The sequence below is a fragment of the Panthera uncia genome, assembly GCF_023721935.1.
Source record: "Panthera uncia isolate 11264 chromosome B3 unlocalized genomic scaffold, Puncia_PCG_1.0 HiC_scaffold_1, whole genome shotgun sequence".
NCBI classification, from domain to species: Eukaryota; Metazoa; Chordata; class Mammalia; order Carnivora; family Felidae; genus Panthera; species Panthera uncia.
In genome coordinates, this window is record NW_026057582.1 from 115,094,461 (window position 1) to 115,114,026 (window position 19,566).

Consider the following 19,566-nt stretch of genomic DNA (forward strand, 5'->3'; position numbering starts at 1 on the left):
GATTTTTGCATATTGGTTTTGTATCCTATGACCTTACTGAATTCATTTATCAGTTCTAAGTTTTTTGGTGGAGTCTTTAGGGTTTTCTATATAGAGTATCATGTCATCTGCAAATAGTGAAAGTTCTACTTCTTTCTTCCCAGTTTGGATGCATTTTATTGCCTTTTATTGACCGATCGCTGTGACTCAGACTTTCCAGTACTATCTTGAATAAAAGTGTTGAGAGTGGACATCCTTGTCTTGTTCCTGATCTAATGGGAAAAGCTCTTAGTTTTTCACCATTGAGTATGATGTTAGCTGTGGGTTTTTCATAGATGTCCTTTATTATGTTGAGGTATGTTCCCTGTAAACCCCTTAAGAGTTTTTATCATAAATGCATGTTGTACTGTGTCAAATGCTTTTTCTACAATTGTTGAAATGATCATATGGTTTTCATTTATCCTTTCTCTTGTTAATTTGATGTACCACCTTGATTGATTTGCAAACATTGAACCATGCTTATATCCCAGGAGTGAATCCCACTTGATCGTGGTGAATGATTTTTCTAATGTATTGCTGGATTCGCTAATTTTTTTTTTTTGGATTTTTGCATGTGTGTTCATCAGAGATATTGGCCTGTAGTTCTATTTTTTTTTTTTTTTTGTCTTGTCTGTATCCTGTTTTGGTATCAAGGTAAGGCAGTCCTCATAAAATAAATTTTGAAGCTTTTCTTTCTCTTAGAAGAATAGGTATTAACTCTTCTTCAAATGTTTGATAGAATTCACCTGTGAAGCCATCTGGGTTGGACTTTTGTTTGTTGGGAGTTTTTTGATTACTGATTCATTTTCATCACTGGTAATTGTTCTGTTCAAATTTTCTATTTCTTCCTGATTCAGTTTTCGAGAGGCTGTTTCCAGGAATTTATCCATTTCTTCTAGGTTGTCCAATTTGCTGGCCAACCATAATTATTTTCCTAATATTCTTTTAAAATCCTTTGTATTTCTGTGGTGTCAGTTGTTTCTTTTTCATTTCTGAGTTTGAGTTCTCTCTCTCTCTCTCCCTCTCTCTATCTCTCTCCCCACGTCTCTCTCTTATGAGTCTGGCTAAAGGTTTATCAATTTTGTTCTTTTCAAAGAACCAGCTTCTGGTTTCATTTATGTTTTGTATTTTTCTTTAGTCTCTATTTCATTTTTTTTTCAAATCTTTATTATATCCTTTCTTCTACATTTTGGGAGTTTTGTTTGTTCTTTTTCTAGCTCCTTTAGCTGTAAGCTTAGGTTGTTTATTTGAGATTTTTCTTGCTTCTTGAGGCATACCTGTATTGCTATAAACTTCCCTCTTAGAACAGCTTTTGCTGCATCCTCAAAAGTTTGGAGCATTGAGTTTTCATTTTCATTTGTCTCTATGTATTCTTTTATTTCTTTTTTGATTTCTTTCTTGGCTCATTTATTATTTAGTAGCATGTTATTTAACCTTAATGTGTTTATGCACTTTCCAGATTTTTTCTTGTGGTTGACTTCTAGTTTCATAGCATTGTGGTCAGAAAAGATAGCTTCAATTTTTTTTTAAGTTGATTTTGACAGAGAAAGGGAGCATGGACATAGAGGCAGAGAAAGAGAGAGAGAATGAATCCCAGGCAGGCTCTGTGCTGAGCATGGATGTGGGGCTCAGTCCCATGACAGTGAGATCATGACCTGAGCTGATATCAAGACTCAGACACTCGATTGACTGAGCCACCTAGGTGCCCGACTTCAATCTTTTTGAATTTGTTGAGACTTATTTTGTGGCATAATATGTGATCTATTCTGGAGAATATTCCATGTGCACATGAAAAGAATGTGTATTCTGTTTTAGGATGTGATGTTCTACATATACCTGATAGATCCATCTGGTCCAGTGTGTCATTCATTCAGAGCTATTGTTTTCTTGTTAATGTTCTGTCTGGATGATCTATGCATTGATGTATGGAGATGTAAAGTCTCCTACTCTTACTGTATTAGTACTGATTACTTCCTTTATGTTTGTTAGTAGCTGCTTTATGCATTTGGATTCTCCATGTTGGGTGCATAAATATTTACAATTGTTAGGTATTCTTGTTGGGTTGTTTCCTTTCTGATTATGTAGTGTCTTTCTTTGTCTCTTGTTACATTCTTTGTTTTTAAAATCTGTTTTGTCCAATATAAGTATTGCTGCCCTGGCTTTCTGTTCACTTCCATTTGCACAATAAATGCTTTTCCATCTCTTCACTTTCAGTCTGCATGTGTCTTAGGTATGAAAAGAGTCTCTTATAGGCAGCATATTACAGCATATTGTAGGCAAGGTCTTTTTTATCCATTCTGTCTCCCTTTGTCTTTTGGACCGATTAGTCCATTCACATTCAAAGTAACTATTGATAGATACGTACTTATTGACATTTTATTTACTTGTTTTATGGTTATTTTTGTAGTTCTCTGATCCTTCTCTTGCTCTCTTCTCTTAGGGTCCTGGCTTTCACTAGTGATATACTTGGATTACTATTTTATTTTTTGTATATCTGCTACCAGCTTTTTATTTGTGGTTACCTTTAGGTTTATATATAACATCTTATGCATATTGCAGCCTATAATATGCTTGAACCCATTCTAAAGCACTAAATTTTTACTCCTCTCCCCACCACACTTTAGGTATATGGTGTCATACTTTACGTATTTTTATTTTGTGAATCCCTTGATGACTTTTTATAGATATACTTAATTTTACTGCTTTTGTGATCCTACTTTCCTTATTCCTGCTTATGGTCTTTCCTTTCCATCAGAGTGCTCTTTAACATTTCTTTTAAGGCTGGCTTAGTGGTGAACTTCTTTAACTTCTGTTTCGGAAACTCTTTACCTCTTCTTCTGTTGTAAATGATAGCCTTGCTGGATAGAGTATTTTTGGTTGCAAGTTTTTTTTGTTCAGCACTTTGAATATATCATGCCGCTTGCTTCTGGCCTGCAAAGTTTCTGCTGAAATATTAGCTGATAGCATTATGGGGTTTCCCTTGTATATAACTGTTTTCTTTTCTCTTGCTACTTTTAAAATTCTCTTTATCACTACTTTTTTTGCTATTTTAATTACTGTATGTTTTTGTTTAGACCTCCTTGAGTTGATTTTGTTGCGGAATCTCTGATTCCTGGATCTGGATTTCTGTTTCCTGCCTCAGTTTCAAGAAATTTTCACTATTATTTCTTTAAATAAGTTTTCTGCCCTCTTTTCTCTCTCTTCTCCCTCTGGGATCCCTATAATTAAATGTGATTACATCTGACAGTGTTGCTGAGTTTCCTTAATCTATTTTCATTCTTTATTCATCTTTTTCCTTTCTCCTATTCAGTTTGATTGCCTTCCATTACTCTCTCCTCCAGGTCACTGATCTATTCTTCTGCTTCCTCTAGTCTACTTATTCCCTTTAGCATGTTTTTAATATCATTTACCGAGTTTTTCATCTCTTGTTGATGCTTTCTTATGCTGTCTATCTTTTTTTTTTTTTTTTTTTTTTGTGGGGGGTTTTTCACTCTTCTCAAATACAGTGAGGATCTTCATGACTATTACTTTAAGGTCCCCATCTGTTATATTGCTTATCTCTGTTTTGTTTCACTTTCTTGCTATGATTTTGTCCTGTTCTTTGATTTGGGATGTATTTCTTTGTTTCCTCATTTTGTCTAGTTTTCTGTGTCTGTCTCTGTGTGTTAGGAAAGTCCGCTATGTCTCCCACTCTTTAAAGTAGTGGCTTTATCAAGAAGAGGTCCTGTAGTGCTCTTTAGGGTAATGTTCCCTATTCACCAGAGCCTGGCGCTTCAGGGTTGTCTCCTATATATGTTGCATGTGTCCTACTGTTGTGGCTGAGCCATGTTTTCCTTTAGTCCCAGTTGTCTGCAATTGCCCTCTTTGCCTCCTGTATGCACAATAGTCTGGGTCTGCCCTTGGGTTTGAGTTGGGTCATACCATGTATTTGTCAGAGCTGTGATCACACTGAATAGCAGGGTACTTTCCCTGTGTTGTCTTCCTGAGAAGCTTTCGTTGGTGGGTGGGGCCTGTAGTCAGACCCAATATTTGTCCCCAGCCCACCACTGGGGCCACAATGGAACTAGTGTATGGAGTTTTCTTCCCCTCTCCCCAGGCAGGAGTCACTTTGGAGTTGTTCTGACCCCTTTCAGGGCTGTTTGCACACTGCCACTTCTGTTGCACTGCCTTGGATGGGTGTGCTGAGTGCATGTTGGAGGGAACAGATCACAAGGAAACATGGGGGCTGGGCGTGCAGTGTTAGCAGTGTTCACAGGTCTGCTATGGGAGGGGACTTGGAGCTGCTTTGGAAAACTCCTGCCAAGGCCAGGATGGAGGGGGTGGTTCCACAGAAGCACACAGTGGCAGGGCACACTATTAGCAATCTAGGTGGAGACTATTGGCACTGCACTACTTCCTGCATGTGTCTGTGTACCTAGGCTGGGTGGGTGGGGAGAAATGGCACTGCCAGCTGTTTTGCTCTTACAGAAGTCTCCCAACAATCCCTGCCTCTCCAGCACAGGCTCTGAGATTAGTAAACAAATCTCCCTCCCATATACCCCTGGCATCTTTCAAACTGCTGCTTCTCTGCTGTTATCTCAGTAGGGCTGCTTGTTGTGCTGTCTCTTTAAGGGCAGGGACTCCATTTCCTATTGCCCTCCGGCTCTCCCAGAGCTGAATTAATTGATTTTTAAAGTTCTAGGGTTTAAGCCCCACTGATTGTAAGAACTGGTAAAGTTAATCCCCTCTAGTTTTTAGAGCCAAATGTTTTGGGGATTGATCTTACCAGGGAGGGTCCCCTGTGCCTGGGGTGGGGTCTGCTTCTCTCCTGTCTCCACACCTGGAATGTCCCTCCCTCTCTCAGTCCCACAAGTCATTTTGGCCTCTGTCCATGTCTCCACCCTTCCTACCCTATTCAGTGTGGCGTCTTCTGTACATCCAGCTGTGGAGAGTCTGTTCTGCCAGTCTTCAGGTCGTTTTCTGAGTTATTTACACTCGTGTGTGTTATCTAGGTGTACTCGTACAACAAGGTGAGTCTAGCCTACTCTATTATCTTCCCACTGACTTATTTTTTAAATATTATTTTCATAAAGCATGAAAGCAAGGAAAACTCTACATTATATTCTTTTTTTAAAACAAAAAGTTTTTTAATGTTTATTTTTTGAGAGAGAGAGAGAGAGAGAGAGAAGGACAGAAAGAGGGAGACACAAAATCCAAAGCAGACTCCAGGCTCTGAGCGGTCAGCACAGAGCCTGATGCAGGGCTCGAACTCATGAGCTGTGAGATCATGATCTGAGCTGAAGTCAGATGCTTAACCGACTGAGCTACCCAGGCTCCCCCAATGTTCTTTACAGACACATACATATGTGATAAAAAACCTTTTTAAGTAAGGGAATGATGAACAGAACTCATGATCATGGTTACTTAGGTCCAGAGGCAGGGGATGGGATAGCAGAAAAATGAAAAGTAGTTTAAATCTATTGGTGTTGTTCTAGTCAGATTATTAAATTTTTAGTTAGTAAATTAAAGCCATAGTCTCAGTCTTCTTGGAGTTTACAATGTGGTAGGTAGATAGTTCAAACAAGTAAACACATACACCACATTTTAAGGCTTATAATGAGTGAAGACAGTGTGTGAGATGTACAAGGTCAAGGAAAAGTTCCTGATGGTATCTAAAGAGATGATATCTAAACTGAGACCTGAGGGCTGAGTACTGTAATCATTATGCTTGGAAAAGTGAGAAAATATCAACCTTGGTAAAGCTTACAGACTAAGTAAAAGCAAGGAGAAAGAGGAGGGGATGCTAAGTGGTAACAGCCTTGGCTGGAAGGTATGAAGGATACTGAGTTCATGGTGAAATGACATGGCCTTACCTTTTGCCCTTCAGAAGCTTGCTTGTCTCAGGTTTCAAACATGAAGGAAAATATAAGGAAAGAAGATACTTATTACACTGCTGTTTGGGGAAATAATGACATATTTTAAATAGAAACAAATTGTAACTGATCTCTTGGTGCAAGCAGGAAGACGTGTATCTCCAATCCTGCTCCACGTATCATTCTGTCATTTTTTTTAACAATGAAAGATATTTATTTCATTTATGAAATACACCATACCCATTTCCTAAGAAAAATGAACATGTATGAGGAACAAGATATTTACCTAGTTTCAGAGTACATCCCTACCGAATTATTTTTTTTAAGTTTTTACTTAAATCCCAATTAGTTAACATACAGTGTAACATTAGTTTCAGGTGTATAATCTAGTGATTCAACACTTCAGTACATCACCCAGTGCTCCTCACCAGTGCACTCCTTATCCCCATCACCCATCCACCTCCCCTCTGGTAACCATCAGTTTTTTCTCTATAGTTAAAAGTCTGTTTCTTGGTTTGTCTCTCTTGCTCTTTTTCCCTTTGCTCATTTGTTTTGTTTCCTAAATTCCACATATGAATGAAATCATATGGCATTTGTCTTTCTTTGATCTATTTCGCTTAGCATAGCTAGTTCCATTCATGTCATTGTAAATGGAAGATTTCATTCTTTTTTGTGACAATAGTATTCTGTTGTGTCTGTATACTACATCTTTATCCATTCCTCAGTCGATGGACACTTGGACTGTTTTCATATCTTGGCAATTATAAATGTTGATGCCATAAACATAGGGGTGCATATATCCTTTTGAATTAGTGTTTTTGTATTTTTTGGGTGAATACCCAGTGTTGCAATTAATGGATCTTTTTATTAGTGTTCTTTTTTTTCATTTTTATTTATTCTTGTTTTTTAATTAAATATTTTAATTCCAATATAGTTAACATTACAAGTGTTATTCATTACAAAATGAGAGAAACTTTATAGTGGAAAAACCTGGCTCATGCCACCTTATTAAGTGATCAAAGTATATATTGTCAATAATGCACAAATCAAAATTGTCTGCCACTTGATAGGCTGCAGTGAGAACATAGCATCACTTCTGTGATATGGCTGTCAAAGATACATAATCTGAATCTAATCATGAGGAAACAGAAAACATACCCAAACTGTGGGACATTCTTCAAAATAATCTATAATCTTCAAAAGTGTCAAAATCATGAAAGTTCAAGATCACACTGAGCAGTTTTTTAGATGGGTAGAAAAGAGACACAACAACTAGATGTAGCATGATTCTAGATACCAGCTTTTCTGAAGTTTGAGATTTTATACACACGCAAACACACATTTCCTAAATGTTTATGTATTTTGATAGTATGAGTGTGTGTGAGCGGGAGGGGGGAGAAGGGGTTGCAGAGAGAGAGAGAGGGAGAGAGAACATCACAAACAGTCTGTCAGCCCAGAGCCTGATGTAGGACTCAATCCCACAAACCATGAGATCCTAACATGAACTGAAATCAAGAGTCAGATGCTCAACCAACTGAGCCACCCAGGCACTCCATCACACACATATATTTTAAAAGAGGTGCAGGGTTGCATAGGTGGCTCAGTCAGTTGGGCGTCTGACTTCGGCTCAGGTCATGAGCTCCCAGTCCGTGGGTTCAGGCCCAGGTCAGGCTCTGTGCTGACAGCTCAAAGCCTGGAGCCTGCTTCAGATTCTGTGTGTATCTCTCTCTCTGCCCCTCCCCGCTCATGCTCTCTCTCAAAAATAAATAAACATTAAAAAAAAAATTTAAGGAAAAATAGAAATCCAAAACCTTTGATAAGAGTTATGTGGTTTCCATCAGCTGCGTGCATTGACCCTAGTGGCTGAGACACTGGTAATTTATATACCAAGGCTTATTTCTTGGGGCTTAAATATGCCTTGAACTTACAAAGATTTCCTTATTGGAAAAATGATTGTTCCTATGAAAGGAAAGAAAAGCTTTCATGGTAGACTGTGTATCTAGTTATATAAATGAAACACATTTGTAATACTTGCAGAGAAATTATTAACACAGCTGTTTATGAAAATTTTTTAAAGGAGCTGAGAGCTATTCAGTGTAGATTTTGTGCTCATTTGAACACAGTATTGTTCTTTAACATGGAGATTGATAAAATGTGCAGTCCCAGTCTCAGATGGGACCCTGTAGTAGAATGTTCTAGCTGCAATTAAAAAAACCACAGATGAGAAGCACAAAGGCCACCATCAACAATTGCAAAGCAATAGTTCTATTAGTTTAGGAATAGTTCCAATAGTATATAGCTCATGTCTAACAAGTCTGAAGATACACATTTGGTAACTTCTGTTCAGGAAGAGGAGGGTGGGAACAGAAGCCTCAGATAAAGAAACCTAGAAAGGTTAAGAGTCATACACATATGTGTATGTGCACACATTGAGAAAGCAGAAAGGTGAGAGAAAACAGAAGATTGAGACTAAAAGGAAGATAAGAATGAGACCCAGAAAGAGAATGAGAACAGAAACAAGGGGAGGGCTGAGGAAGGAGCGAGGATAGAAAGAGACTACTAGTGGTCGCGTGTGGGCTGTGGGTAGAAGTGGGAAAGACAAATACAGAGAAATCCTGTTTAGGCCTTTCCCAGCACCCTGTAATAATGCAGTCTCTCCGCCTGCCCTCCTGAAGCTTACATCCCAATGTCCTTATATTTGTACTTAGGCATATAGCAGGACATCAGGCAGAAGGCCTTCTGGCTTTTTCAATAAATGAAAGAAAACAGTAACCCCAGACATTAAAATGGTCATACACAGAGCTAAATTCCTGTTTCTGTGCCCTTTCCCACTCCTCCTGGGGTTTATGAGATGTGGGAAAAAGCATTCTTTGTGGTTGGCCTCTGCTCTTGCTCAGTTCGTTCTCACCTGTGAAAGCAGTCTGGTTAGAGAAGTAAAAGCAGCAATATGAGGTCTCATTAACACCTCTGACTGCAGCAAATGAGAGTCCATTAAATCTATACACTTCAGTATGTGGTTGTGTTCCTTGAAAGATAACTTGCTTTCTCTTGAATCTTGACAAATAAATTAACAAATTCCTGTGTTTTAAAAAGTGTGATTTGAGTTTGGCAATTTATTATAAACATACACTTAACCCTACAGCCTAGCAATTTCACTCTTAGCTTTTTATCCAAGAAAAATGAAAGTATTTCTTCACAAAAAAAGACTTGCATAAGAATGATCTTAGCAGCCATATTCATAAATAACTAAAATCCCTAAACAACACACCACCAACAGGTGAATTGATAAACAAATTGTGGTATATCTGTACAATGGAATAATATTTAGCAATAAAAAGGAAGAATTATTAATACATTGAACAACATGGATGAATTAGAATTCATGGAAGCATTATTCAGAGTAGGGAAAAAAGCCACATTCAAAAGTCTACCATATGATTCTAGTTATTTGAAATTTTAGAAGATACAAAATAATCTATGACACAAAGCAGATCAGCGGTTACCCAGAGCCTCAAATGTGGAGGAGCACAAGGGAACTTTTGTGGATGATGAAAATATTCATCTTGATTAGGGTGGTTCTTACATGGACACATAACATTTGTCAAAACTTATTGAAGTATATACTTAAAATGGATGCAGTTTATAATAAAATTTATTTTTTAAATGTGCTTTTGCACATGTGGCAAAACATCAACCAGTGAGTCTAGGGAAAGAGTATAGTTCATTGTCTCCTCTTCTCCAACATTTCTGACAGCTTGACATTTTTCAAAACAAAAATTTGGGAGAAATGTGATTTTGTGTACATACAGAAGGGTCATTTGACTTTTGGCATTGCATGCCAGTGAAATTTATTTTGCCCTAGATTTAGAAGAGGAAAAAATACCCTGTCCAAAATATAGTGATGTAAAGACTCTGATTATTGAGGGGAGAAGCAAGCCAAGGGGGCTAATGCCTGTACACCTTCATATGATTTCATATTCATTCTCTCATTTTTTTCTTGATACGAACAACATAAAGGTAATGGCTATTGATTTTCTTTCCTCCTATTTTAAGTAAACACAATATATTCAAATTATTTGTATGCCCTCTTCAGCCAAGAATATACTATTACTAGATATCACAAAGAATGCAGAAAGAAAATAGTGTGGAAGTTGCTCTCAAGAACCTTATAGTCTAGCACGAGGGTCAGCAAACTAAGATCCACAGGTCAAACCATCACTTGTTTGTAAATAAAGTTTTACTGGAACATAACCACACCCATTCATTACATATGGCTGCTCTCTGTCTACAGGGTAGGGTTGAGTCGTTGCGATAGAGACTGTGTGATATGCAAAACATAAAATATTTATTTTCTGGCCCTGTGTAGAAAATATGCACCATCCTCTGGTCTAGAAAATGAAACATGAATGCCAAAGCAAAGAATCCTGTAAGCAAAATAAAGATCAGGTGTTCTGAGAAGTTAGAGGAAAGAGAGATTCCTTCCTAATAAAAAGGTTGGAAATAAACATGTAAAAAATTAAACATGTAAAAAGGGGTGCCTGGATGGCTCAGCCAGTTAAGTGTCTGACTTCAACTCAGGTAATGATCTCATGGTTCACGAACTCGAGTTCCACATTAGGCTCTGTGCTGACAGCTCAGAGCCTGGAGCTTGCTTCTGATTCTGTGTCTCCCTCTCTCTCTGCCCCTCCCCCTCCCCTCCCTGCCCCTCCCTCCCTCCCCCTCTCTCTCTCTCTCTCTCAAAAATAAATAAACATTAAAAAAAAAGTTTGGAGAAGTCTCCATTGAGGAGGTAGTGTTGGAAGCCAAACCTAAGTAGGAATTAGGCAGGTGGGAACAGAGTGGCAAATGGCTAGAACAGGAGGCATGGAAGGAAATCGTTCCTTGTGTTCTTGAAAATCACCAAGCAGAAAGCAAATAAAGCATAGAGAAAAATAGAAAATAAACCAAATTCAGCAATCCTAGACTCACTTGTCAACAAATCATAAAATATCAAGAGCTATAAAGAACTTCAAAGATCCTCTCATACAACCCTTTCAATTTTCAGGTGAGGGAACAGACTCAAGGAGTCTTAAATAACTCATGCAAGGCCACATACAGATTTAGTGCGGAAACCATACTAAACCAATTGCTTTTGCCTCCACCTCTTGTATTGGGCATGTTGAGATAGTTTAACATTTACTGAGCTACCTTCCTAGACTGGATCCGTAGGGCATGGAGTCTCATCTAAAGATTAGGAATACAGATCAGACTGTCTAGAATACTTTTTTCAAATCACACATACCCACCCTTCCTTTGAGATTTACTGCATGCAGTGAGAAATATATGGGGATATGTTCCCCAAATCAATGTTGTGAAAAAGGAAGACTGAAACCTTTATTTTTATTGTACATTATATATAAAGTCTAACAAATATTTGATATTTTTAGAAAAACAAATAATATAATTTTGAAAACATTATCTATAATTAACTTGGGAAAATCTGGCTTCTTTGTTGGATCAGATTACCTGTCCTGGGGCTCCCGGGTGGCTCAGTCGGCTGAGTGTCCGACTGCGGCCCAGGTCATAATCTCACGGTTCGTGGGTCTGAGTCCCGCATCGGGCTCTGTGCTGATGGCTCGGAGCCTAGGGCCTGCTTCACAATCTGTGTCTCCCTATCTCTCTGCCCCTCCCCTGCTCACGCTCTGTCTCTCCCTCTCAAAAATAAATAAACGTAAAAAAAAATTTTTTTTAAAAAGATTACCTGTCCTGAGACTAGCACTTTCATATTTTCCTAACAGTTTAATTCCTGCATTTGTTTTAGGCCAAGCTGACAAAAATTAAGTGATCACTTGTAAAACATAAGCCAACATCATCAGGCTTTATTGTATTACTATCACTGGGTGCTGTTCTGTTTCCGACACAAGAGAAGTAACAGCTCATTGGCTTCTGTCACACTTACCACACCTTTCCGTCACAACGAAGCATCTCAAAGAGCATTCTGCCTTCACTTTTTTCATTTTGACATGACACACTTTTTTAAAAAAAATTTTAAATATTTATTTTTTAGAAAAACTGTGAGCGGGGGTGGGGCAGAGAGTGAGGGAGACAGAGGATCCAAAGCATGCTCTGCACTGACAGCAGAGAGCCCATTGTGGGGCTTGAACTTATGAACCATGAGATCATGACCTGAGCCACCCAGGTGCCCCAACACTACACATTCACTTTCTACCCACTGTACTTTGGCTTTTTCTCCCACCATTCTACTCAAAGTGCTTTCACCAAGATCACCAGTGACTTCCAAGTTCAAAATCTCCCCTTCTTTGGTTTATGTAAATCCCCCTCTGGACATTTGCAAATGTTGATGTTTCCCAGGATTTCTTTTTGAGTTTTTCTTCTCTTCCCCCTTAAGATGTACCACCTTCATGGACAATTTTGTGTTTATGGCTTCAACTATTATACATACACTGGTGATCCCAAATAAGCATCTCCATACCCAGGATCCAGAACTTAGCATGTCCAAAACTAGGCCTGCCCTCCTCCCTTCTCCTGTATTCCCTAGCCTGGTAAATAACTCCTTCCTTCCCATTCCCTAAATATGCAATTTAATCAGATTATTCTCCATTCCCCATCATCTCTCACTTGTAGCAGTACAGTAGCCTCCTTCTCTTAATTTTAACCATTAATTTTAGCCATTAATTTTAACCTCTTCTATAATAGCCTACACATTGTGACAAATCCTCTTTCTGAAATGAATCTTTCATTGGCTAACACATCACTGTCTAGATTAAGAGCAAAATTCCTTAATGATGCATACGTGGCCTTTGTGATCTGATAGTCTTATTTCCCAATACTCTGGCTACACCCAGCAACTTGAGGCTCCCTGAATGTACACACACACTGATTCCTTCTTTCATGCTGTTTCCTTGTGTGCACTCTGCTGCCCCACACCACCACCACCCCACCAAGCTAGGTTCCGGCTGTGAGACTCAGCTCATGACTTATCCCTCTGGGCAATGTTCCTTGTGTTCCAGTCCTTACAGTGCCATGACTTTATTTCTAGGGTTGCTGTACCTAAAACATGGAATTCTATTATGGTATACTTACCAATGAACTCTTTTTCTTTTTTTTTAAGTTTATTTTTGAGAGAGAAAGAGAGAGAAAGAGCAGGGGAGTGGTAGAGAGAGAGGGAGAGAGAGAATCCCAAGCAGGCTGAATCCCAGGAACCGTAAGATCATGACCTGAGCTGAAATCAAGAGTCAGGGAAATCAACAGTCAAACACTCAACTGACTAAGGCACCCAGATGCCCTACCAGTGAACTCTTGAGAACAGAGCTTTGTCTTTATCTTCACCCATTGAGCTTGTCACAGAGCCTAGGACCTAGTATTTGAAAAATATTTGATAAGTGAATGAAAAAAATTGTTGTAAGCTAATGGGTTTTGTGGGTCAGAGAATTATACTGTTATTTCAAATACAGGTGAAATATGGATGATATTCATGTCCTTCCTAATGTGAATTTATCTATTTCATGATCCACATATACATACTTACTTAAACTGAATAAGTTCCTCCAAAATGTTAATCTTTCTATAAAGTAGATAGCATGGCTCAGTGGTTATGCATAACAAGTCTTTCCTCATGTTTCTACTTAAACCTTTCTGAAGATATAAAACCAAAATTCCGCTCTCATTTCTATATATGCAAAATGTAGAAATATCTATGAGAAAGATATATATATGTGTATTTTCCTGACATTCTACCTTTAAACCCTTCACAGGTACTTCTAGGGTGCCTGGGTGGCTTAGTTGGTTAAGTATCCGACTTCAGCTCATATCATGATCTCACGATTTGTGAGTTTGAGTCCTGCCCTGCGTCAGGCTCTGTGCTGACAGCTCAGAGCCTGGAGTCTGCTTCAGGTTCTGTCTCCCTCTCTCTCTGCCCCTCTCCTGCTTATGCTGTCTTCAAAACTGAATAAATGTTAAAAATGAAAAAAAAAAAAAACAACCTTCAACTCATAGAGAAAAGATGGCAGCGTAGGAGGACACTGGGCTCACCTTGTCCTGGTGATCACTTAGATTCCACCCACATGGGCCTAAAAATAACCCAAAAAACTCCCGGAAGATTAGCAGAATGGACTCTCCAGACCCAAGCATAGACAAGAGACCCACAGAAGACAGTACAAAGGGCAGAGAGGCGGTGCATGCTGCACGGACTAGTAGGAGGGAGCTGGGGCAGTGGAGGGGCAGCCCTACAGGCAAGGAAGAACCCCCGAAGTCTGGCTTGCAAAAGTGCCAGACTCCGTGAGTTCTGACAGCCAGCAGGACTTAACATCTGGAATGTGAAAAGTCAACAGCTCTGCTCTTGGGGAGTGGGGAGGGCAAGAGGATGCCGGAAGGGAGAGTTGTTGAGCCAGGAAGACAGAGCTCAGCTCAACAGGGGAACAAAGGTGCTGGCAATCTCCATCTCCCTCTCGCATCCCCCAGCCAAAATTCCAAAGGGAACCAGTTCCCATCAACAAACTTGCTTGCACCAGGCAAACACCCAATGCTGTGCTTCTGTGGGTCCATCCCTCCAACTGACCTTGCCTCCCTCCTGGTGCTGCAGGGCCCCTCCCACAGGGGACCACCACCAACAAAGCTAGCTAAGCCTGCCCCTTCCGCCCCTATGCACCTTGCAGATCCACCCCATCTAATAAGCCCTTGACCAGATCCCATTGAAGCAGCACAAGCCTGGCAGTGTGTAAACAGCCCAGACAGGGGCCACACCACCCCACAGTGAGTCCTGCCCCTGGGAGGGGGGAAGATAAGGTACACATCAGTCTGACTGTAGCCCCAGCAGTGGGCTGGGGGCAGACATCGGATCTGACTGTGGCCCCACCCACCAACACAAGTTACTCCAGGCAGCACAGGGGAAGAGCACTGCAGTTTGGAGCTACCTCAGGGACTACCCAAAGTGATGAAACACAAGAATTCTCCTCAAAAGAAACTCCAGGAAGTAACGACAGCTAACCAATTGATCAAAACCGATCTAAGCAATACAACGGAACAAGAATTTAGAATAACAGTCATAAAATTAATCACTGCGCTTGCAAAAAGCATAGAGGACAGCAGAGAATCTATTGCTACAGAGATCAAGGGACTAAAAAATAGTCACGAGGAATTTAAAAATGCTATAAATGAGGTGCAAAATAAAATGGAGGTGGCCATAGCACAGATTGAAGAGGCAGAGGAGACAATAGGTGAATTCAAAGATAAAGTTATGGGAAAAGAGGAAGCTGAGAAAAAGAGAGAAAAAAATCCAGGAGTATGAGGGGAGAATTAGAGAACTAAGTGATGCAATCAAACGGAACAATATCCGTATCATAGGAATTCCAGAAGAAGAGGAGAGAGAGAAAGGGGCTGAAGGTGTACTTGAACAAATCCTAGCTGAGAACTTCCCTGATCTGGGGAAGGAAGCAAGCATTGAAATCCAAGAGGCGCAGAGAACCCCCTGTAGACATAACTTGAATCGATCTTCTGCACGACATATCATAGTGAAACTGGCAAAATACAAGGATAAAGAGAGAATTCTGAAAGCAGCTAGGGATAAACGGGCCCTAACATACAAAAGTAGACACATAGGGGAGTGCCAAACCTACCTACTGAAATTTGGCAGGCCAGAAAGGAATGGCAGGAAACCTTCAATGTGATGAACAGAAAAAATATGCAGCCAAGAATCCTTTATCCAGCAAGTCTGTCGTTCAGGATGGAAGGAGAGATAAAGGTTTTCCCAAACAAAAAAACCTGAAGGAATTCATCACCACTAAACCAGCCCTACCAAAGATACTAAGGGGGACTCTGTGAGTGAAATGTTGCAAGGACCACAAAGTACCAGAGACATCACTACAAGCACGAAACCTACAGACATCACAATGACTCCTAACCCGTATCTTTGAATAATAACGCTGTATGTAAATGGCTTAATTCTCCAACGAAAAGACATAGGGTATCAGAATGGATAAAAAAACAAAAAACAAAAAACAAGACCCATCTATTTGCTCTCTACAAGAGATTCATTTTAGACCTGAGGACACCTTCAGATTGAAAATGAGGGGATGGAGAACTATCTATCATGCAACTGGAAGTCAAAAAGAAAGCTGGAGTAGCCATACTTTTATCAGACAAACTAGACTTTAAATTAAAGGCTGTAACAAGAGATGAAGAAGGGCATTATATGATAATTACACAGTCTATCCATCAGGAAGAGCTAACAGTTATAAATGTCTTATGTGCCAAATACGGGAGCCCCCAATTATATGAAAGAATCACAAACATGAGCAACCTTATTGATAAGAATGTGGTAATTGCAGGGGACTTTAATTCTCCATGTACAACAATGGAGAAATCATCTAGACACAGGATCAATAAAGAAACAAGGGCCCTGAATGATACATTGGATCAGATGGACTTGACAGATATATTTAGAACTCTGCATCCCAACGCAACAGAAGATACTTTCTTCTCGAGTGCGCATAAAACATTCTCCAAGATAGATCACATACTGGGTCACAAAACAGCCCTTCATAAGTATAAAAGAATTGAGATCATACCATGCACACTTTCAGGCCACAATGCTATGAAACTTTAAATCAACCACAGGAAAAAGTTTAGAAAACCTCCAAAAGTATGGAGGTTAAAGAACAACCTACTAAAGAATGAATGGGTCAACCAGGCAATTAGAGAAGAAATTAAAAAATATATGGAAACAAATGAAAATACAACAATCCAAACGCTTTGGGACGCAGCGAAGGCAGACCTGAGAGGAAAATACATTGCAATCAGGCCTATCTCAAGAAACAAGAAAAATCCCAAATACAAAATCTAGTAGCACACCTAAAGGAAATAGAAGCAGAACAGCAAAGATACCCCAAACCCAGCAGAAGAAGAGAAGTAATAAAGATCAGAGCAGAAGTAAACAATATAGAATCTATAAAAACCTGTAGAGCAGATCAATGAAACCAAGAGTTGGTTTTTTGAAAAAATAAACAAAACTGATACACCTCTAGCCAGGCTTCTCAAAAAGAAAAGGGAGAGGCCCAAATAGATAAAATCATGAATGAAAATGGAATTATTACAACCAATCTCTCATAATACAAGCAATTATCAGGGAATACTATGAAAAATTACATGCCGACAAACTGGACAACCTAGAAGAAACGGACAAATTCCTAAGCACCCACACACTTCCAAAACTCAAACAGGAAGAAATAGAAAACTTGAAAAGACCCATAACCAGTGAAAAAATTGAATCAGTTATCAAAAATCTCCCAACAAATAAGAGTCCAGGACCAGATGGCTTCCCTGGGGAATTCTACCAGACATTGAAAGCAGAAATAATACCTATCCTTCTCAAGCTGTTCCAAAAAATAGAAAGGGAAGGAAAACTTCCAGACTCATTCTAGGAAGCCAGAATTACTTTGATTCCCAAACCAGACAGAGACCCAGCAAAAGAAGAGAATTACAGGCCAATATCACTGATGAACATGGATGCAAAAATTCTCAACAAGATACTAGCAAATCAAATTCAACAGCATATAAAAAGAATTATTCACCATGATCAAGTGGAATTCATTCCTGGGCTGTAGGGCTGGTTCAGTATTCACAAACCAATCAATGTGAGACATCATATTAGTAAAAGAAAAGATAAGAACCATATGATCCTGTCAATCGGTTCAGAAAAAGCATTTGACAAAATACAGCATCCTTTCTTAATAAAACCCCTCGAGAAAGTCGGGATAGAAGGAACACACTTAAACATCATAAAAGCTGTATATGAAAAGCCCACAGCTAATGTCATTCTCAATGGGGAAAAACTGAGAGCATTTCCCCTGAGATCAGGAACATGACAGGGATGTCCACTCTCACCGCTGTTGTTTAATATAGCGTTGGAAGTTCTAGCATCAGCAATCAGACAACAAAAGGAAATCGAAGGCATCAAAATTGGCAAAGATGAAGTCAAGCTTTCACTTTTTGCAGATGACATGATACTATACATGGAAAACCCGATAGACTCCACCAAAAGTCTGCTAGAACTGATACACGAACTCAGCAAAGTTGCAGGATACAAATTAATGTACAGAAATCAGTTGCATTCTTATACACTAAGAATGAAGCAACAGAAAGACAAATAAACTAATCCCATTCACAATTGCACCAGGAATCATAAAATACCTAGGAATAAACCTAACCAGAGATGTAAAAGATCTGTATGTTGAAAACTATAGAAAGCTTATGAAGGAAATTGAAGAAGACACAAAGAAATGGAAAAACGTTCCGTGCTCATGGATTGGAAGAATAAATATTATTAAAATGTCAATACTACCCAAAGCTATCTCCACATTCAATACAGTCCCAGTCAAAGTTGTACCAGCATTCTTCTCGAAGCTAGAACAAGCAATCCTAAAATTTGTATGGAACCACAAAAGACCCCGAATAGCCAAAGTAGTACTGAAGAAGAAGACCAAAGTGGGAGGCATCACAATCCCAGACTTTAGCCTCTACTACAAACCTGTAATCATTAAGACAGCATGGTATTGCCACAAAACAGACACGTAGACCAATGGAATAGGGTAGAGACTCTCCAGAATTTGACCCACAAAAGTATGGCCAACTAATCTTTGACAAAGCAGGAAAGAATATCCAATGGAAAAAAGACAGTCTCTTTAACAAATGGTGCTGGGAGAACTAGACAGCAACATGAAGAAGAATGAAACTAGACCACTTTCTTATACCATTCACAAAAATAAACTCAGAATGGACGAAGGACCTGAATGTGAGACAAGAAACCATCAGACCCCTAGAGGAGAAAACAGGCAACAACCTCTTTGAGCTCAGCCATAGCAACTCCTTACTCGACACATCTCCGAAGGCCAGGGAAACAAAAGCAAAAATGAACTATTGGGGCCTCATGAAGATAAAAATCTTCTGTACTGCAAAGGAAACCATCAACAAAACTAAAAGTCAACCAACGGAATGGGAAAATACATTTGCAAATGACCTATCAGACCAAGGGCTAGTATCCAAAAATCTATAAAGAACTCACCAAATTCCACACCCAAAAAACAAATAATCCAGTGAAGAAATGGGCAGAAGACATGAATAGACACTTTTCTAAAGAAGACATCCACATGGCCAACAGACACATGAAAAGATGCTCAACATCACTCCTCATCAGGGAAATACAAATCAAAACCACACTGAGGTACCACCTCACGCCGGTCAGAGTGGCTAAAATGAACAACTCAGGCGACTACAGATGCTGGCGAGGATGTGGAGAAACGGGGAACCCTCTTGCGCTGTTGGTGAGAATGCAAACTGGTGCAGCCGCTCTGGAAAACAGTGTGGAGCTTCCTCAAAAAAATTAAAAATAGATCTACCCTATGACCCAGCAATAGCACTGCTAGGAATTTACCCAAGGGATACAGGAGTGCTGATGCATAGGGGCACTTGTATCCCAATGTTTATAGCAGCACTTTCAACAATAGCCAAGTTGTGGAAAGAGCCTAAATGTCCATCAACTGATGAATGGATAAAGAAGTTGTGGTTTATATATACAATGGAATACTACTTGGCAAGGAGAAGGAATGAAATATGGCCTTTTGTAGCAACGTGGGTGGAACTGGAGAGTGTTATGCTAAGTGAAATAAGTCATACAGAGAAAGATAGATACCATATGTTTTCA

General features: G+C 39.4%; 1 protein-coding gene across 3 annotated transcripts in view; it reads left to right on the top strand.

The window, feature by feature from the left end:
* The window catches only part of SCAPER (S-phase cyclin A associated protein in the ER), a 522,663-nt gene that overhangs the window by 407,495 nt on the left and 95,602 nt on the right, over positions 1 to 19,566 (top strand). The window lies entirely within an intron of this gene.